Here is a 21,804-nt window from a genome sequence, read left to right as displayed (position 1 = left end):
GCTTAACGAATGTTTTCCTGGCTGGTGGCAAATCTCAGATGTTAGCTGCAGAGTTCCTTACTCTCACATCCCCATCTGTATCACACACACATACCCCACACAGCAACCATCCTCCCTCTTCTGTGTCTCAAGTTGAAACACAGCAAAGGGCAAAGAAGATACCCAGGTTATTAGACCCACCCAAGATGTCTTCACAGTCCAATAGAGGGCCTTCAGCCTGGGGTGAGAACCAGTGGAATGATGACCCCCCTCTTGGGAACCAGCAGTATCCTACCAATTCTATATTTATGCAGCAGTCTTGGTCACTTGTCTTTTCTTTCTTTTTTTTTCCTCCACTTGCCTCTTCTTGATATCTTCTAGAATTTGGTTTTCAAGGTCCTTGCCTTACAACTGCAAAATCTGCAGAGAAAGTGGTCCTAGACAGTCCCAGCTCCCATGAGCTGGTAGTTCTAGTTCCCTGATTCAGGAGGACACACCCGTTGGGCAAGCAGGGGCTACCAAAGCACTTCTCATTGCATTGTTCAGCTGGAGCATCAGGCCAGAGACAGAGGCGTGGCCAGGCAAAACTTCCGGGATAATTGTGGAGCTATCAAAAGTCTCGCAAAAAAATGCATCTAGAGATTTTCATCACTAAATGTGCAGTGTGGATGCTGCCCATTCTGTCCAACAAGGAACCATACTTGCTTCTTCCCTGGGAGATGAGAGGGTACATGGAAGCTGGTGGGACAGAGCTGTCTTTACCCTGCACACCAGCTGAATATCAGCCCTGGTCACAGGGAGTCGAGGAAGGCCCCACTGCCGTCTCTGACAGGCTGATATCAAAGCATCCAGCTTGACCAACAGAATTTGGTCTTGTATTTGTTTGCCTTTCCTTTTAGGTTTGAAAGCAACTCTCATCTTCACTGCCCTGTTGTTTGGCAGAACAGCTTTTGATTAGGCATAGAACAATATCTTGCAGTTTCTTCTTGAAATTGCTGGATGAACACGGAGGCTAATAGCGAAGTGTCGCATCGAGACAGTCTGGGGTGCTGCATGGGTCACGGCTTCAGACAGAGTGACTCACAGAGGAAGCCCAGGCCTTCCTGGCAGGCAGGAAGGGTAGCATTTAAATACTGATAGGCCCTGGACCATACAGACAGATGCAGACGGGATGAGGTCCACAAGGACATTGCATCCTTCTGGGGGTGACCTGGACGGTGCCAAAAGCAGAAAAAACTGCCAGGAGCTCCACTGTTCTCTCATTTGATGGGTCTGCAAAGCCTTTTCTCTTGCCGTTTTCTTAAAAGAAACCTCTTCCGAATTGTCTATGATTTTAGTTAGGTTCTAGCCAAGCTTTCTTTTAAAAATAGGACACTTTACATAGATACTGAATTATCAAGCGTTTGTCAACACCAACATCATCATTATCAAAATACCATCCAGGTGTTCGGCTGAGTGGATCCTGGCGCAAGGCAATTTAAATGAATAAACACACTTCTTTGTCATCTTTGGGAATTTAGCCGAGAAGCAAAAAACAAAACTGGTGTGGATAAAAATGTAAAAAGACGTGCAGACATGCACCATGCGCACAAAAGCTGAGCACACAGCATCACGAAGGAATAAAAGGTGAGGTGTCTAATCCTCAGTCACACCTGCATCCATCTGATGAAATGATGGCGTGCTGATGGCTATCAGTCTGGGCTGCTGGATAGAGAACAGTGGACTTGAAGGGTCATTGCAAATTCTTTTGAGTCAAAATGACCCAGACTCGGAGCCCTTGAAGACAGAGAGCATGTCCTGTTTATGACTGACTCCTCACCATCCGTTACAGGGCCCAGCTGTAGTTTGATTATAAGAACTATTATTTTATTGTTGTTATAGTCTCTGCTGTGAATGTCCCTATGTTACCTACTAACTATCCCACCAGATGAGACTGTCATAAGGAGGGTTAACACTCACAGACATCTTCAATTTGCTTGATTTTGTGGCAAGTACAACATATCACTATTCTGGAAGCTCTTTTCCCCAGAATTCTATAAGCTGGAACAACCATCTACGAACACCATTTATTAAGAGATAACAATTGCCAGTACAATGAAATAGGTGCCATGGAGAAATAAAATTTAGTGTTCTGGTCAAATAATTAAATATATGTACAGATCAGAATAGGTTTTTATATCCCTCTAACCCTTAGTCCATTCAGGCTGCTATGCCAAATATCATAGACTGGGTAGCCTATAAACAGCAGGGACTTCTTGCTCACTGGAGGTTCGAAGTCCAAGATCAGGGTGCCAGCATGGTCTGGGATCCACACATGGCAGAAGGAGCTAGGGAGGTGTGTGGGATCTCTCTTACAAGAGCACTAATCCCATTCATGAGGGCTCCACCCTCATGACCTAATCACCTCCCACAGGCCCCACCTCCTAATACATAACCTATGGGGGTTAGGATTTCAACATATGAATTTGGAAGAACACAAACATTCATTCCATAACAAACTCCCACCCCACTCCCCTGCCTTTTCCTGGGGGCTGACAAACCAAAGTTAGGCCAACTCCAGGGGGACAGAGAGCAGAGATTCCCTCAGCGCATCAATAAACAGGAGATACAAGCTGATACAAGGTATCAGCTTGGTCGGGAGCAAGCTCAGCTTGCCTTACAGAACCCAATGACCAGCCCCCACCCGGGTCCAAGCCCAGGCAGAGCAGAACCCAGGGTGGCCAAATGCCTGCCCTGTCTTGGAGGCTGCGGACGCAAGGCAGGACCTGGGAGTAGGAGCAGTGGGTTGAGAACATCTGGAGGGGCAGGATTTGGGGCAGGGAGTGCTGAAAGGAGAGAGAGCCAAATGGAAAGGGCCCTCTGCCCTAGCTCAAAGGATCTAGGGCTGAGGAGGGCCCAGAGATGCCCCAGCTGGAGTAGAAGAGCCACTTCCAACTGATTTGGAAGATACAACTCACACTTGAAGGGCTGTTTGTACATTCTTTGGGATTCCATGGCACATTCATAGACTAAGAGTAAAACGGTCTGAGAAACTGAATACTGCTCTTCCCTTCCACTCTTCAGGGAAAAGCTCTGGATTTGTTTTATAGGCATTTTTTCCTTTCTCCCATAAAATAAAAGGAATCATACTGTCATCAGTGCCCAGCTTCCTCAGCTTTTCCTGTGTCTGATGGGGGCCAGTCAGTCACTGGGACCTCTCCACACAAGTAAGGAGGAGCTTTCTAAGTGGACATTTGTGAAGCCCTGCACGCTGGCTGGGCAGGGCGGGGTCAGGGAAATGCGAAGCATCCCAGGCCTCAGCCTGGGACTTTATTCCCATCCTCTCCACTGTCCTAGGACCGCCCTTCCCCCGACCCCCACCCTGCCCCAGCCCCCAAGGCCTCAGCCTTCACCCCTTGGAGCTGAAATTACACCAAGCCTTCTGGTGGAGATTTACCTTGTTAGCCCAGGTGAAGAGAGGGAAGAGGCTCTGGTCAGAAGGAATGCTTGATGAGTCATCATGCAGTAGGAAAAGGCAGAACTGCAGCAGCTGCCTCTGCCGGTCAGGTCCAGAGAAAGGGTAATTCCAGACCCAGGAGTTCGATGGACAGGCAGCAGGGGGAGAGCCCACGGCCAATGGAGATAAAATTCCTGGAAGTTCTGCTTCCTGAACCCTGGGGCAGGCTTGAGCCTAGCTGGAGGGGCATGGGCTGGGGGTGCCATCACCTGAGTATGGCAACCAGGCCTGACACCCTCAATAAGGAGGAGGGATGCTGAATGAGGATGGAGGATTAAAATGGATTTGGGGTCTGTTCTAGCCTGAGGAAAGGAAACACGTGAGAAAAAAATCTACTTGATTGACTGTGAATTCCAACAAATTCCAGGGAGAGGTGGGATAGGGGTTGGGGAAGTTTTCCATTAGCAGCTCCTTTTGCAAACCTGGGGTGAGCAGCTAACCTGGAATGGGACAGGGACAGGAGAGCCACATGAACGCCACTTTAGTGAACTGCACTTTACAAAGCATGGTCACAACCAACACGCTGCAGAATAGGACAACAGTCCCAGGAAGCAGCAGCATCACATCACACCCATTTTACAGATGAGAAGACAGAGGCAGATGCCAGCACTCGCCCACAGCATTGTTCCTTAAAGCCAGGGCAGGGCTCCCCTGGTGGCGCAGTGGTTGAGAATCTGCCTGCCAATGCAGGGGACACGGGTTCGAGCCCTGGTCTGGGAAGATCCCACATGCCGCGGAGCGGCTGGGCCCGTGAGCCTCAACTACTGAGCCTGCGCGTCTGGAGCCTGTGCTCCGCAACAAGAGAGGCCGCCATAGTGAGAGGCCCGCGCACCGCGATGAAGAGTGGCCCCCGCTTGCCACAACTAGAGAAAGCCCTCGCACAGAAACGAAGACCCAACACAGCCATAAATAAATAAATAAATAAATAAAATTAAAAAAAAAAAAAAAAAAAAAAGCCAGGGCAGACGACCCCTGGTTGTGCACAAGATGAGTTAGTGCTACAGGGTGAACACATTTACTTTAATGGGCATGCATTGTTGCAAAGAGCCATTAAAACCTAACTAAAACCATCAAACTTGTGATTTCAAGGATACTTTGCTTAGGAGGAGGCTATGTTTCAAAAGTGAGTTTATTTAAAGTTCGTTTGAAGTATGAAATAAATAATGTTATGTATGGTACTTGGTTTTGATTTTTTTTAAAAAAAACCATGAAGGTGGGAAACCAAGTATTGATGGTGATTATGATGATGACAGCAACCCATTTCGCAATACTGACTATGTGCCAGAAACCTTTACATATATTAAATCATGTATTCTCATGACAGCTCTGTGGAGGTGGTACAATTATTATCCTCATTTTATGCAGAGGCCTGGGGGAGACCCTGGAAGGCACAGGGTGGAGGGTTGCATCCAGGCTCTCAGACTGCAGAGCAATGCTCACCAGGCAGAGCATGGCCCATCATGCAACTGTGAAAGCACCTGGCTGAGAGCCCGGGTGCGGGAGGTGGGTGGTTTGAGCCGCTGGGGTTGGGAGGGGGTCCATGTGCTCTTCCCGCTTCCAATGCAGAACTACAGGAGACTGAATCTCACCACAGCATTACTTCCCGATTCAAATGAGGACAAGCCAGTGACAACAGACTAGCTCTAGTGCAACCTGTTTTCTGCACCGGGCAGTGATTATGTTGCATAGTTGATGTGAGGGCCTTGGGCAGAATCCCGGCTAACTCAATTTCAGGCTGGCTTTCCTGCCTGCCTGCTAAACTCTTTCAGATGGTTCTGGTTGGATTTGCAAGGCTTTGACAGACAGGTTGTCTCTGTGTTGGGTGAGGGTGGGGTGGGGTTGGGGGGAAACATCTGGAAAATGCCTGAAGAGAGGAAAGGAGAGAAGCTCTGAGTTCAAAGGCTCACTGGACCAGCGTGGACAGGAGAGGAAAGCAGAGGCTGATAGGGCCTGGGAACCCCTCAGCTGAGAGCACAAAAAGCAGTTGCGCTTCTTACTTTCACATGGCAGTTAAAAATCTTCCAGCACACCCTCCAGGTCAGCATGGTATTTAAGAGCAAGAGCTCTGGAATCTCAGTCACCTCTCATTAGCCAGATGCCCTTGCCTCTGGCCGTTTAACCTCTCTGGGCCTCAGTCTCTCCACCTGTAAAGTGGGAATAGCAAAAGTGTTTCTCCCGGAGGGTACTGTGAGGATTGAGTGAGATGGTCCGAGTACAGCAAAGGCTTCGTTCGTGGTAGTTGTTACTGTTATTATTATTATTATCCCTCGGGATGGGGTGTAGGTTCATAACCTCTCTGAGGAGACCTGACTCAGAGTTTAAGTCCAGGCTGATCTACCAAAGCAAATTAAATTTTAGAAAGTTTTAGTTTGATGTATTTAATGCCCCCGAGATAATAAAAAAGAGGCACATGGGCAAGTGTATGGATTTCATGGGACATTTTAGTCAAAGGTAAGAAATCAAAGTGGCCAGGAAAGGGATCCAGAGCTGAATTCATGATCTCTCCCTTAAAACCTACTCTTGCTTAAGTGTTCCCTGTCTCAGTAAATATGCCTCTAAGTGTTGGGGCTTTGAAGCGCTGGGGGGAGGCGGACAGAGGGCAAGAAAATGACAGTTCTCTTCCATTTCCAGGTCAGAACCATGGTTTGGGGCTGGTTGAACTGGTTAGGCGGCCCTGAACTGAAAGTGCCTCCCAAACTATAGGCTTCTAGCCGGGGGCAGAGCCAGCCCCGCTAAGCTCGCTGCGTGGCCTTGAGAACAAACTGGATCACACCCATCTGTGGCAGGGAATGGTGCCTAGAAAACCCAGAAGGCCCTGAGCCGCACTAGCCCGGTCCCTCCTTCCTAATGCACCAATCATAGCCATGGGGACAGAGCTCAGGAGTGCTATCTAATAGGAGTCCCTTCACCTGGAAACATGAGGAGTGGGGAACAAGCGCTCCCCTAACACCCTCCACCTGGCTGCACAAGTCACAAGCCTCAGAGTGATCTCAGACACATGGTCTCCCTCATCCCCGACCCCTCCCCATATCCTGCTCACCACCAAGTCCTGTCAATTTCACTTCTTAAACTTGTCTTGAATCTGTCCTCTGCTCCATTCTACGCCCACTACTCAGTAGGCCAAGACCCTATTATCTCTCACTGGATCCTCATAGACCTCCTCATCCACTTTTGCTGTCTCCGATCTGTTCTCCACGCTGCAGGCCCAACTCCTCCTTACTTTTTTTTTTAACAGTCCCTTGTTGCTCTTTGATAAAAACTAAAATCCATTATACGAATCCAATGCTCTGCTGGTCTAGCCCGTTCCTACCTCCTCAGCCTTGGGCATCATAACTCTCCCTCTCACAGTAGGAACTCCAGCCTCCCTCATTTCTTTAACTTCTGGGAGGGCACAAGCTTCATTCTGCCTCAGAATCCTAGCTCATGCTGTTCCCTCTGCCTAAAATGCCCTTCCTTCTTTTCTCCCTCCCTCCCCCTTCCCTCCCTCCTTCTCCTTCCTCTGGCCAACTCTTGCTCATCCCTCGTATCTTAACTCAAACATCACCTTTCCAGGGAAGCATCCCAGACCAGATCAGGTGTCCCTACTAAAACGTTCAAGGTTTTGGTGAGTTTTTCCTTCATAGTATTTATCACAGTTGGTAATAAGATATTGTATGGTTCTTTGGTTAATGCCTGTGTCCCACACTAGACTCTAAGCTCCATAAAGATAGGGTTCTCCTATCCCTCATCACCCAGCACAGTCACTGGCACATAGTAGATGCCCAGTAAATATTTATTGATTGACTGGATGAAGGAGAAAAATTATTGGGGGAAAAGGTGCAATCCTACTAGATGGTTCTGGAGATCAAATGGGGTAGGAAATTGGGAAAGTGGGGTAGACCAGGGAGACATGGGTTAGGGTGTCTATGTATGAGTTGGGGCAGGGGGAACAAGGGTTGGTCTGGAATCAGAGGCCAAGCTAGCAGCTCCACACTAGCTGTGTGTGAAACATGAGTGTAGCAACATGAGGAATAAATAGGGCAGAGCAAAGGAGGTGATATCTGGTAGGAACCTTCTCAGATGGAAGGCGCACAGGATTTGAAACTTGGCTGGAAGAATAGGAAATGCTATTATTGGCACCAGCCACAGCAAAAATCACCAACAACATTTCTCTGGGTGTAGAGTTTTTCGTCAGGTGAGTAGAGAATTTGTCATTTTGTGGGATGCACAGCATCTAAATGCCCTCTTTAGACCCATGGCATGAGTCTTTCTGAGAGGCAGCCAGCTTTGTTTCTACCTGTTTTCCAAGGCTGGTTCTCTAGCCTTCCTGGTGGGTCTCAGTGCTTCCCAATATCCCTGAATAAATTCCTTTTTTTGCTTAAGTCAGCCAGAATTAGTTTCTGTTGTTTTCAGCCAACAACCATAACTGGTATAGTCTGGTGCCAGCAGGGCAGTGACATCTGGCTTGTCTGTGTAGCCAAGCATGTGGCTGCCAAGGATGCAGACACCCCAGGAGGTGCAGGACTACCCTGGCAGCCCGCAAGTTAGGGCCTCCTGAGGAACAGGGAGGAAAGTTGGCCATTGTGAGCCAGATAGAGCCTTTGGATGGACTCAGGGTTCCCACAGATCTGTGGGTAGAGGCCACATCAGAGAAATCATCTTATTGCTGGGATATGCCCATGGGGTGGGTCACCTAGTACACCGCAGACTGGAGGCCCAGCAAACCCACAGTTGGCTCATAGCCCCCTTGAGAATGCAAAATCCAGCCCCTCCTGGGCCTTCTCGTACTTGTTGTACTTTTCCTGAAGAGACTGTACTCTGGGAATCTATTCAAGATATTTTCCACTTCTAGGACCCTGAGTCTACTCTAAAGAACAAAACATGGGAGGAAATAAGCAGAGAGTCAGAGTGCACTTACCACACTTCCTGATGCCTCAAATAATAGGATGTCGTGCAGGAAAGGCCCTTGGGACCATCTAGTCTTGTGGTCTCAGACGTCAGTGGGCCTCAGAATCATCCAGAATCACCAGGTTAACCATGTGGGTTCCCACAGATTTCTTCAACCCCACAGCTGATCTACTTGGCCTAGGGTGAAGCCCCCAGATCTGGGTTTTGTACAAACTTTCCCAGGCGATTTTAACATGAGTTGTTTGAGAAGAGTGATCCCAGTCCTTCACCCCATCTTACAGAGGAAGAAACTGAGGCTCAAAAAAAAAAAAAAGTCTACCTGACCAAGGCCCCCAGAGAATCAGTTGTTGACCTGGAGCCCAAGCCCAGGCCTCCTGACTCCCACACCCCTGGACCGGCTGCGGCTAGGACAGGGCATGGAAAGTGCTTCTTTCCCAAGTTGCTTGCGTGATTTTGGTCCCCTAACAGGGCCCTCCCTTTTCCGATTGTAAGAAGGGCCGCTTGTCATGGGGAAATGCTGGAAATCAGGATGGATACCCCACTCTTGTCTTTGCTAGAGAGACTGCTGTGGCCTTAGCTGAGGAGGAAACCCTGTGGGCAAAGCCAGGAATTGATACAGCAAGGGCCTCACTCAGCCTGACTCAGTCACAGGCCCAGGTTCCAGTTCTGGGTCTTTCAATGCCCCGCGTGACCTTGGACAAGTCATTCCCCTCCCCGAGTCTCTGTTGTGTCCAGTTCATAAAATGGATACATCTGCGATCTGCTATCTACCTGCCTACCTCGTGGACCTCTGGTGTGAAGGTGCTTTGTAAACTCCCAAGTGCTGCCCAAGCAGGCGGGATTACAAACACTTGGAGATGTGACTGGAATACTGATTTCCACTCAAGGTCCCTTGAGGATGTGCCAGGCCCATCTTGGAAACACCAGAAGAAGCTAAGAAGCTGCCGGCGATGCTTAGGGTAGATTCTCAGAGCCTTCTGGGCTGGCTGGCAGGGAGAGCCCTTCCGCTCACGTGGCACTTCTGCAGCAGAACCTGCCATGGCCGAGGAGCCCCCTCATTTCCGGGTGTGTGGGTCGTAGGCAGGGGAGTCACCGGACCAGCGCCTTCCTGCCGCTGGCCTGGTACTGCCAGGACCCTCTGTCCATTTCTTAAAGTGTCCTGGCTCAGGAGTACTAGGAAGTGTTCAGAGGACCCCCAGGGGTCCAAGAGAAGTCACAGCTAGTGTGGAGCTGCTAGCTTGGCCTCTTTCATGCCACGGCCTGTTTTGGCTGTTAGAGCAGGTTCAAGAGGGCGGGTTAGCTCATTCACAGTATATTTTTCTTTCTCACCACATCACACCTCTCAGAACCATTTCCCCAGCTGGCAGGAGTCCCAGTTTACCTTAAGTTATCAGGACGCCAGGATTCTTACACCATTCTGCCAAAAACTTGCCTTGTCACCTTGCTCAAACCCTTCACCTCTTTGAGCCTGTTTTCTCATCTGTAAATGGGGGAAATAATTCCTGTCCCTCCCTCCATCATAGGTCTGCTGTGTCAAATGAGAACACTGTCAGGGAGGGCTTTGTTGTCATGGTCTTGTAGGAGAAGCAGACAGAGGAGGCCTGGACAGGCAGGGAGATGGGGTGGGCATAGAAATGACCTTCAGCTCCAGGAGGCAGGAAATCTCTGCAGAACGATTTCAGTCCTGTCTTCTCTTGGGGCTGTCTCAGGGTGGTGATGAAGCCTAAAGAAAAGTTTTCCATCAGAGACCTAAGCAGACACTTCCTTGACACAGGTGTGAGGTCACCTAGGCAAGTGCTTTTCAAACCATCCCCCGCCCTTTTTTTTTAGCAGACCCCATTCTTCACAAGATCTGAAAGCAAACCCCTTATCAGTTAATTCTGAAGAATCACTGAGACCCTAGGAAGCACCACTGATTCACTGTGCAGATGGAGGAAACAAAGCTCAAAGCAGGGATGGAATGCTACCAAAGCCACACAATAAACTGGTGGTTAAAACAAACAAATTTCAAAAACCACCTGGAAAGCAGGTCTCTAACCCTCAGCACAGGTGTCTGCAGCTCAGTAAGGCATCAAAGAAATAGGGAAAGTTACCTTCATTTCCAGGCCATTTACATACCCTGAGGGAGGAGGCTCAGAAAGGGGGTGTGGAGAGGTAAATAGGGAGATGTATTGACATCGCTGTAATAAACAAATCTTACCGCAGGGCAGGGAACTCATGGTCTCCTTTGAAAACAAGAATGTTTAGCAGGCTGTTTTCTGAGGCACTGAGTCCCTTGCTGAAATAAAGCAGAAGCAGGCCCGGCAACTCTAGACAAATGGAAATTCCTTCCAGCTGCCTTAGCTCCGCCTTCTGCATTGCTCCCCCGAGGGCTGGCGGCCAGGCTTCGCCAGCGGCCACGAGGAGACCGACCCATAGGAAGAAGGGCCCCAGGTATTTCCCACAATGGTTAACAGGGCACTTGCATGAGTCATCAACCAGAGAGTGGCTTTTTGGTGGACCTTTGGGTCTGGCTTCCTGCCGCGGGGAGCTGACAGCCTAGGGGCGGGAGAGGGCAGAGTCAGACAAGCCAATCACTCCACCACGTTGATGTGGGGCAGGTGCTAGAACAGAGGCACAATCCACACTGGGGGGGGGGGGGAGTGGGGAGAGGACCGGCAGAGACTGAAGGCCAGGCACGCGGCTCTTATCACAAAGAGCTTTACGAGACTCGACCAAGGTCCCACGTCGCTCCTACAGAGCTGGAGCAGGGGGTCACCAGCGGAGGAGTGCGGAACGCAGCCCAGCTGCCCGCCGCGGGGGGCGGTGCGGGGGGATTGGGGGAGGCGGGAGCTGGACGAGACCGGAGGAGACGCCGGCAGCCGCCGGAGCGCCCGGGGCCAACGCGGCGGGGTCACCCTGGCCGCCCGTGGCTCGGAGCAGCTGAGCGGACGCCAGGACCGCCAAGACCGCGGCCGGAGCGCATCGACCGCCGGGACAGACTGCGGCTGCTCCAGCTCTGCCCGCAGGACGTCGCAGCCTCCCTTCCTCTGTTCTCGGGGGTGGGTGTCGCCTCTAGTTTAAAGCAGAGATGCTTTCTGAAAGCAGCTGAGGTCAAGCAGAAGGCCCCAGCTCTCCTAGGGGGGAGATTTCGCTCCCCTGGGAAACAGGCCATTCTGGGGGGTTAATCACCTTGCAGGGGAGCTAGCAGACAGGTTCTTATCAAGCCCTTAATCCCAGTGTCATCTGGCAGATGGCAGGGCACCCTGCCTTCCAAACCCAAGGGACTCCTGGCCAAGAGAGACTCAGAATGTTCCAATGGGAGGGGCCCTTAGAGACTAGAGCTCTGGAGTTTTGTGGCTTTCACACTGTTCTAGATGGAAGGCGAGGCCTGCAGGGTGGTGCAAGGGAGGCTGCGGGGTGAGAGATTAGACCCCACCCCCATTCCGCCCCCGCTTTCATCTGTACTGCATTGAGACTGCAGGAGACATCATTAAAGCAGAGACTGTAACTGAACACAAGTTTGAGGTCCTCTTTAAAGTCTATTGTTCTCTCATTTTTACTTTGTTGTGCATGACCTTGGGCAACTTAAAAACCTCTGTGTCTCAGGTTCTTCAACTGTAAAACAGAAATAGGAATAGTAGTCCGTTCTTAATAGGGTTGTTGTAAGGATTAAGCGAATTAATGCACGTAGTGCACTTAGAACGTATTGTGTTGGGACTTCCCTGGTGGCGCAGTGGTTGGGAGTCCACCTGCCAATGCAGGGGACACGGGTTCAAGCCCTGGTCTGGGAAGATCCCACATGCCACGGAGCAACTAAGCCCGTGCCCCACAACTACTGAGCCTGTGCTCTAGAGCCCACGAGCCGCAACTACTGAAGCCTGCGCGCCTAGAGCCCATGCTCCGCAACAAGAGAAGCCACCACAGTGAGAAGCCCGCACACTGCAGCAAAGAGTGGCCCCTGCTCAGCGCGACTGGAGAAAGCCCATGCGCAGCAACAAAGACCCAATGTAGCCATAAAAAAAAAAAAAGAAAGAAAAAAAAAAAAAAGAAAGAACATATTGTGCCTGGGTCACAGTGTGTTAGGGGTTGTTATTATTGTTATCATTACTATTATTTTTAAATGAGGAGAGTGAGACCTGGAATGGAGAAGGGACTTGCCCAGGTGACAAGGGAACTTGGTAGTAAAGCGGGGAGTAGTACCAAGCTTTCCTGTCTAGATGGAGTTCTTTATGTCTTAGACATTTTGGGATTGATGCTCCATAGAAATCTTTGAAGATAAACAAAAGCCCATTCGGGGGAGGCCACACTGTATAAGGAGCCTCTGGAACAACCTCCGTGATCCTCAGAAAGTAAAGCAGGAGGGGGAGTACAGAGAAAAGGAGGGAGAAAAGAGGAGGAGGAAGAGAGAAAGGCGGGGAGAGGAGGAGGGGGTGGAAGAAGAGGTGTCTGGAGCCCTCTCAGCTCAGCCACTAAATAGGAGATGTCTTAGCTCTGGCTGCCATAGCAAGATAACACAGATGGGGTGGCTTATTACCAACAGAAGTTTATTTCTCACAGTTCTGGAGGCTGGAAATTCCAAGATCAAGGTGCCAGCATGGTCTAGTGAGGAAGGGCCCTCTTCCTGGTTCATAGCTTGTGCCTGTCACTGTGTCCTCACGTGGAAGGGGCTGGGGAGCTCTCTGGAGCCTCTTTTATAAGGCACTAATCCCATTCCTGAGGACTCCACCCTCATGACTTAAGCAACTCCCAAAGGCCCCACCTCCCAATACCATCATCTTTGGGGGTTAGGATGTCAGCATATGAATTTGGGGAGCACACAAACATTCAGACCATATCAGATGATCACATTGGAGATGCCCTTGAGGGGATACCTTCATTAGGTGGAGGAACCAGACCTCAAAAATATTTAAAGCCTAAGAATTTTGTTTGGCGAATAAGGACTAGAGTTTGGGTTGCCCAGAGTCTTCAGCCTGATTTATGGTCAATTTCCGTGCAGTCACAGCCTCCTGAATCTCTCCTCTCAATCTAAGCTGAGCCCAGCTTGGCAGGGACCCTCCTCACAGCCTGAGGAACAATCAGGGCTTGTGGCCAGCAGTTAAAGAGATTCTGATTCGGAATCCTGTCACTTTCTGACTGACTGGGCAAGTATTTAAACGTAAGCCTCAGTTTAATCATCTATAAAATTGGGATTATAAATCTTGCCTCATAGTATCATTAGGAGGATCAAATAGGATAATGCATATAAAGTGCTTAACTCAGAACCTGGCACTAGGAAGTGCTCAGTAAATGCTCATGACTATTATTATCAAACATGGCTGCCTGCCCCATGTGTGTGCAATGGCTTCCGCATCTTGTGTCTAGCTGTGGCCTACATTAGTTAGGATTTGGTTTGCCTCCGAAGAAAGAATTCCAAACTAGTGGTAATGCAGAAAAGACAGAAGTTTATTTCTTCTCACATAAAATCTGAATAGGTGATTAAGGGTGGAAAATAGTTCCCTAGTGTCTGGGATCCAGACACTATCTTATAACACCATACATGGCCTTGACCTCGTGGTCTAAGATGGCAGTATCCAAGTTCCAGGCAGCAGAATGACAGAATGAAGGAGCCAAAGTATGCTTATAAACTACCTCTTAAGGAAGGTTCCTGAAAGCTGTTGTACTACCATGTCTGCTTATGTGCCATTGGCTAGAACATAGTCACATGATCACCTATAGCTGCAAAGGAAGCTGGGACATGTAATCTTTATTATGGGCAACCATGTGCCCAGCTAAACATTGGTGGATGTATTACTATAGAAGGGGAGAATGGATATCAGAGACCTGTAGCAGGCCCTGCCCCAAGCCTCTGGCTTATGCAGGAGAGCTAGGCAGCTGGGAGCCAGGTCCCTGAGCACTAAAAAATCAGGGATGGGAGCATGTTGCTTCTCCTCACCTATCCCCAGTGGCTCAGTCTGCAATGAGAATGTGGAACTGGAACTCAGGCCTCCTGCCATGGGTCAGAGTAAGTCCTATCCTGTTTAACCACCTCTGGGCCCTTCCAGGCCTCAGCTCTAAAGGCAGGAAGAAAACTGGAGAGGCAGCTGACTGCCCGCTCCTGGCCAAGGAGAGAACACTGAGCAAAACAGGGGTTCCGAGGAGCAGAGTGACACAGCAGGTGGGCTCGGCACAGCTTAATGGAATCTTCCATGGTAGGACGCACACCTGAAAATTGTGGCGAGGCTGGGCCCCCAACTAGTGCCACAATCCAAATGCCAAACTGGACAGACAGATCTGCACTGGGGCCTCCCACCCTTCTTTTCCTGATAATGGTAACACTCCAGCAGGCCACCTGGCCTCCGCCAGGGCTCAGGGAATATCTTTCCTTCTCCCTCCTAGCCTTCACTTCACCCCACAAAGGTCTCTGAAAATGGAGGAAAGTTCACCAGCATCTCCCTACCCTGGTGCTTCTAAAACAAGCCCTCAGGCCCTTTCTGCTTCAGGAGTTTCCCTGCGAGTAACTACGAAGGGACAGGCAAACCCACAGTCACAGATGCCCTGGCTCTCCCCTCATGTGTACAGTGGAGGAGCACAGACTAGCGGTGGGACACCCAGCTTCTAGCCCCAGATCTGTCACTAACTCAGGGTGTGGTGTCCCCTCTTCTTTAACTGTCCCTTTCCTCGCTGTGCCTTGGAGTCACCTCTTAGAAATAAGGTTCCTAGGCTCTGCCCCAGATGCACCGGTTCTGTTTTTTCATCAGATCCCCAAGAGATTCACATGCAGTTAGTTTGGGAACCAAGAGGCTGGATGACTTTGAGGTCCAGCTTGTAGTGATATGGTGCTGAGGGTCAGGTCTGTCTGAACAGAAAATACCTCCTTTGCCTGGGATGCACTTGTTTTCCAGGCTCTGAGGCTGAAGACTTTCTGGCTGATAATTCCTTAATCCACCTGCCATCCTCTTCAGGGATTTCCAGCAAGGAGGTGATGCAGGGCTGTAGAGCTTGTTCTGCGTTTAACAGTCAGAAAGGGGCACCTGAAGGAAGAAATTACCTCCTCTGCCCCAGGCCCCTGGAAGGAGCAAGGTGAACAGGAAGGTGGGCTCTGGCCACTAGGGTTCAACTTTGAGTGTTTCCCGATTTCTGTCTCTGCCTCTGGAACACCCTTGGAGTAAGGCCTAGGCATTTCTCAGAAAGGTTGGGATGGGGTCGGGTAGGGATGGGAGAGGGTTATTTAGGCCCTGGCTACACTGGCCGGGATGCCTTCTGAGTCCCTCCCCCATGCCAGGTGATGTGCTAGGGACCTTAAACACTCACCTAACAACCCTGCAAGGTACCCATTGTTACCCCCATTTCAGACATACAGAAACTGAGGCTAGGAGAGACTAGATTATTTGACAGCATTATGCAGTCGGAAGGTTGCAGAACAGGATTCAAAGTCAGGTCTATCCAGCTCCAGAACTTGTGTTCTTTCTACCCAACCTTGCCCAGAATGAAACTTCCAGCAAGCCTTGTTTCTCTCCCATCCTTCTGGCTGCAGGCTCTCTGAACTCCTTCCATCTCTAACAGGGCATCACCAGTGGGCTCCATTCCCCAGGAGCTGCCTGCTCAGGGACCCCCAGATTTGCCCCTTCTTTCTCTGCTGCAGGAAAACAAGAGCTTCCCCAAGAGTATCTTTTTAGTGTTCTGTTGCATTCTTTTGTTGTACACTTAACCGCATAGAAAGTCAACCCCCAATGCTGAAAATTCCAACTTGTCGCATTCCTTGAGTCGGCGTCTACCCCTGCATGTCTGTGCTCAGCTTGAGCATATGGTCTGCTTCTACCTTCAGCCTCTAGACCACGCGCCCAACCCCTGGTGTCACAGAGCTCCTTCCTGATCATTCTGCAAGTGGTCACAGCACTGTTTGCTTGGCCACTTCATGTTGTTGGCATCTGGGCAAGGCGCAGCAGTGTTTTTCCAGGGACACTCACTTTTTATTTTTCCTTTGAGAAAGTCGGGTGACTCCATAAGTAGGAAGAGACCCCTGCCCATTCCCGTCCCCTCACATCTGCGGTCGACCTGGGGCGCTGAGGCTATAAGGGGAAGAAGACAATTTAGGTTGTGTGTAGATTGAAAATGACTATTGTTATTCATTGCTGGTACAATAAAGCATTTCACTTCCTCCACCAAACCGTGGAATCTGTCACCCTGGGTTAAAGTTTCCTAGGAGAGCAGTGAGCTGCCTGCCACGGGATGTCCTGTGCCCAGTACAGCACCTGGCACAAAGCAGAGACTCAAATAATAAAGGGGGCAGAGGGAGAGGGAGCAGATGCTATTAAGCACAGAGGTCCCGGTGCACCTCCAAATGTGGGAACACCGAGGGCACTTGTATTATCCTCGGTATTGCTCCTCCATTCCCATCAAATGCCCTGAAATCACACTGTGCCTTCTGCCAGTTTCTTCCATTGGAGCAAGTCCATCAATCCTGCCAGTATGCAGGGATGTTTATGGTGCCCTTCATTTATTTTTTTATTTTTTGGCCACACCTTGCAGCATGTGGGATCTTAGTTCCCCGACCAGGGATCGAACTTGCGCCCCCTGCAGTGGAAGCACAGAGTCTTAACCACTGGACCACCAGGGAAGGCCTATGGTGCCCTTCATGGTGTCACAGACGTCTCACCAATCCCTAGTGGCCTGCTGCTCTTTACTTGTTTCCTTGAAGGTGCTCTTGAGACTCCACAAAGTGTGTGTTTTCTCATCCAGCACCATATTCTTTTCTGTCTCTTTATTTATTTTATTTATTTATTTTTGGCTGCATTGGGTCTTCGTTGCTGTGCACGGGCTTTCTCTAGTTGCAGTGAGCAGGAGCTACTCTTTGTTGCGGTGCACGGGCTTCTCATCGCAGTGGCTTCTCTTGTTGCGGAGCACGGGCTCTAGGCGCGCAGGCTTCAGTAGTTGCGGCACACGGGCTCAGTAGTTGTGGCTCACGGGCTCTAGAGCACAGGCTCAGTAGTTGTGGCACACAGGCTTAGTTGCTCCACGGCATGTGGGATCTTCCCGGATCAAGGCTCGAACCCGCGTCCCCTGCATTGGCAGGCGGCTTCTCAACCTCTGTGCCACCAGGGAAGCCCCCTTTCCTTGTCTCTTAAGGCATGTCCTGCACTACTTTGCACACCTTCAGTCAGACATTATGAGCCAAAACCTTTGGCTAGAACACAACATGAGTAGGAGAGTGGGAGAGGCCCCAGCAGAGTAAATAACCCAGTAATGGAACAGAGAACAGGCCCAGCCAGGAAGTGGCCAGGACAGAAGCATGCTCGGTGCATTCCCTCCTGCAGCCTGAGAGCAGAGTTTAGCAGCACTGAGAGCCTGGTAACAGTGGGCACTTCCTCCTGAAACCCAGGTGGCTCCAGCTGAAGCTGAGAAGAGCAATCAGCCCACTGCTATTTCTGAAGGCGCCCAGTGTGGTTACTCGGTGAGCTGTAATTAAGCTTATCTATAATTTGATAAGTGGGAGCAGCCTCACATTTTATAGAGTAATTAAGTCTCACTGAGAGAGCAGCACAGGAGTTTCTGGGCCCCAGCATCCCTGGAGGTTGGTCCCCATTCACACTCTCTCCCCTCTAACGCATGCCCATGGATGCTGAGGCCAGGATGGTCCTCAGCCACAGCCCTGGAAATACCTCCTGGCCCTGCTCTCTCCACCTCAGGCCCTCCATCAGTGCCCAGGCCACTGGCAGATCCAGACACAATGGATACACCTGCAGTGAGATGCAGGAAAGGCTCAGCCTCCCTTTCCCCGTTGTTCTCTGCAAAACTGTGGGCTGGAAGAAAGTTGAGTTTAATGCTCCCCACCCATCACTCCTTCACAGGCTACATGGCCAGCCTCTGACTGACTGGTCCAACCCAGCTCCAGGGCCCTGATGGAGAGACTGAGGCAGCCTGGGGGTAAAGGAAGGGGCCCTAGGGATGGAGGCCAGGCCTGGATTTCTGTCTTGGCTCTCCCACTTCCTGGCTCTGTGATCTTGGGCAAATGACTCCACTTCCCTGAGGCTCAGTTTCCTTATCTGTAAAGTGGGAACAGTAGCCCTGCCTAACTCATAAGCCATTTATGAGGATCAGATGAGAGATGATTTGGGAGCACACTTACTTGTGAGGGGGCACATGTGTGTAAGAAATTGTCAGCATCTCTACAAATGTATTATACCCTGTCTCAAAGTTCTTGCTGCTTGAGGGGACTTAGGTGACCATTCAGCCTGATGTGTGTCATCAAGAATGAGAGATGGGATAATCACAGCTGAAACCTTCTGTTCAGACAGTGAGGGGTATGGAAACCTTGTCAAATGAGGGACCTTGGCTCCTGAACCTGACTTGGCCATTTCCAACCTAGTGTTCTGTGCAGTTCTGGGTCATAGCCAAGTGTCAAAGGACTTAAGTCAGAGGTGGTAGATTTCAGCTCAGTCTTTGGGTAAATTTTCCCTAACCAAGGAAATGCCATCTTAGGAAGTAAGGAGATCCTTGTCACTGGAGGGTTTCAAAGCCTGGCCAGCTGCCTGGAGTTTGGGAGTCATGCTTGAGGATGGCTGAGTCCCTTTTCCTTCTCTGAGGTTCCAGGAGTCCTGGCAGCCCTCCCAGCCCTAATCCCAGGCCCTGGGCCCTGGGCCCTGACCAGTATGTGCTCACCCTATACCTCTGAAGCCACAAACCTCACAAACCACCTTCCTTGGTACCTACACACACCAGGACGGCCTTAGATGCTCTGGGTTTGCTTGTTTTCTTGTTTGTTCTACATCGGAGCACTGGGTCCCCAGAGTCCTCCTTGTTCCACCTCCGTATCTGAGGATCCTCAAGCCTTGTGCTCAGACGACCCTCGAGCTCTCTGAGGGCAGCTCCAGAATCTGTTCCTGTCCAAGGTTTAGGTGTTGGTGTTCTTAGAGCATGCCCTCAGAAACGCCCAGGATGGGGCGGTGTGAGCCCAGGCCAGGCAGATTTCCTCCTGGAGGGTCGCTGATGGGCTCCTCCGGCACATCCCCTCCCAGGGAGCAGGGCCCAGAGCCTGGGGGAGGGAAGAAGGAGATGGGGGAGGGAAGGAGGAGATGGCTTATGGGGCAGCGCTCTGTGGTTGTACTATGCGTATGCCTACGGATCTTTCTCACTGTTACATAATTGAGGTATTTTTTTCCCCTCCTTATTTTAGATCCGGGTGCCATCTGCCCAGCTTTTCATGCATCACTAGCTCCGGGCTGGAGGTTAGATCTGACTTGGTCACCAGGTTCTATCCCTCTCTTGGTGAGAGACTTGGGGTAGTTTGCTTCCTCATGTGTAAAATGAGGTAATAACCCCACCCCGCCTACCTCCCAAGGCCGCTGTGAGAATCAGAGGAGAGGAGGGGCGGGGCTGGCTGTGGACTGGGCCCAGCACTGCACAGTGTGCCTGCTTGCTCTCTGGCAGCCAGGGCCCGGTGCTACCTAAGCCGAGAGAGCCTCTGCTTGCTCATGTCTGCACCTGCACCAGAAAGACTTGGTGCAGCTTTGCAGAGCCAGTTCCCGCTTGAAATACAGGAAATGAGCAGGCCTCCCAAGTGGGGAGTCTGGCAGAGCCCACCACCCTGGGCAGCGGAGGCACTCGGAGCAGCTCATGGCAGGGAGGGCCAGGCCGGCTTGTCACCTGCTTGCACAGCCCTTGGCCCCGGGTGGAATGTAAAGCGCAGCATGTGTTCTGTAACAAGGCGCCGTCAGGAGCATCTTGCAAAAAGCTCTCATCCAGCCTCCAGCCATCAAGGGAGGGGCAGTGCGGGCTGAAGGCACCCGTCCGTGGGTCCCCACAGACAGAGATACCACTGGGCAAAGTCCCAGGTGCAAGCCGAGTCCAGCCCACACCCCCCCCCCCCCTGCCCGCAGTGCCAGGCTTTGTCTGCACGCTGCCCCTCCTCTTGCCTGAGGCCTCGCCGGAGGCCCTGGAACCAGAGCCACTTACTCAAGATTACACCACGGGGTGGCAGAGTGGGATTGGGGTGTAGGACTCTCCCCCCATCTCAGAGGCCTTGAGGAGGATCCACTGGTACAGTGAACGCCTGGTTCCTGGCCCAGGGCCCTGTGCGGGTGCCTGTTCACTAGCGCCCTGCCCTGCATAGCTGACCGGTACCTGCTGCTTGGGAGATGGGGTTATACTCCAAGGGGCCCAGGCCCAGAGCTGCAGGCCTGAATAGACAACAGGAGATGGGTCCTAAGGCCTCACTGACTGAGCGAATCCTTCCAAGGGGAGGGTGCTGGAGACAAGGCTCCCACCCAAGGCGGTGCTGGTGGACACAGTTAGTCCCCAGCAGCCCCAGACAGTGGGCGCAGGTGGCAGCCTCCCCTCACCCCCACAAGCAGGGGCAGCTCTGCTGACAGGCAGTGAGGGTCTAGGTACCAGGCGACCCTGACCCATCCACCTGGTTCCCAGGGCTCCTGGGGCCACAGAGTGAGGTGATGGTGAACAGCACCACTCAGGAGACTTTCGTGCTGGCCCTGGATCTGCTCAGACCCCCTGTGATGCTGGGTGAGTCACTTCCCCCCTCTGGGTCTCAGTTACGTCATTTATAAAAGTGGAACAACCACCTCTATTCTGCCCACCTCAGCTGTCTCTTGTAAGGATCAAAACGAGACCTGCCCCCAAGGAGGCTCTCAGCTGCCAAAAGGTGAATAGTAATTGTGAGGTTTTCATTAGCATTGAGATGATCTGGAGGGAAGTTGCTCTGGGCTTTCCAATCACTGGGATAAAAATTAAAAATCAGGGCAGCCTGCAGGCCAGCCTAGCAGTTCTGACTTAATGCCTGATGGTCCCAGCAGACACAGATGCGTCTTCTCCAGTGTTCGGTTTACTGCTGATCCTGACGCAGAGCGTATGACCATCTCCCTTTCCTGCCAGTTCCCAGGCATCCGTGCACACGAGTGACTTCAAGTTCTGCCTACATTTTCCTTTAATAAAATTAAGCATGGAAGCAAAATCTCCCAAGATATAAAAATGAGATTCTGAAAGGCAAGCCTTGTGGTTCAAAACGCTCTTCTTGTTATGTAAAGACAATGACCATCAAGGGTCCCTCCCTGGGCTCTGGAGGGTTTCAGTCTCCCTGCCCACCCTGTCCATCCACACAGGCCCTCTGGGCCTCACCGTGCAGATAGGGAGCTGGGCAGGGCATCCCTGCTTGATGACAGAGGGGATCAAGGCCCAAAAGGCAGGCTGAATTTTCTCGTTGTGAGACCCCCTCCTTCTTTGGCACTGCCTGAGCCCCGTGGCTGGTTCCAGCTCCCCAGGTTCTGCTTTCTCCTGGAACCAGGCTCCACGATTAAGCCAGGCAGCTACTAGAAGAGAAGGAAGAGTTGTTTCTAAAGGGGCCTTGTGTCTTTATGCCTGGACCACTTCCAAGGTGGGGAATCACCAACCCTTTGAGACCTCAGGCTTGGGTGGGAGCTCCCAAATCAGGAGCTGAGGCCACTCTGGCTGCAAAGGAGACAGGGCACCCT

Source organism: Balaenoptera ricei, chromosome 4 (genome assembly GCF_028023285.1).
Source record: "Balaenoptera ricei isolate mBalRic1 chromosome 4, mBalRic1.hap2, whole genome shotgun sequence".
Classification (NCBI taxonomy): Eukaryota; Metazoa; Chordata; class Mammalia; order Artiodactyla; family Balaenopteridae; genus Balaenoptera; species Balaenoptera ricei.
The sequence above is the reverse complement of the archived record's forward strand: the minus strand, read 5'-3'. Positions refer to the sequence as shown.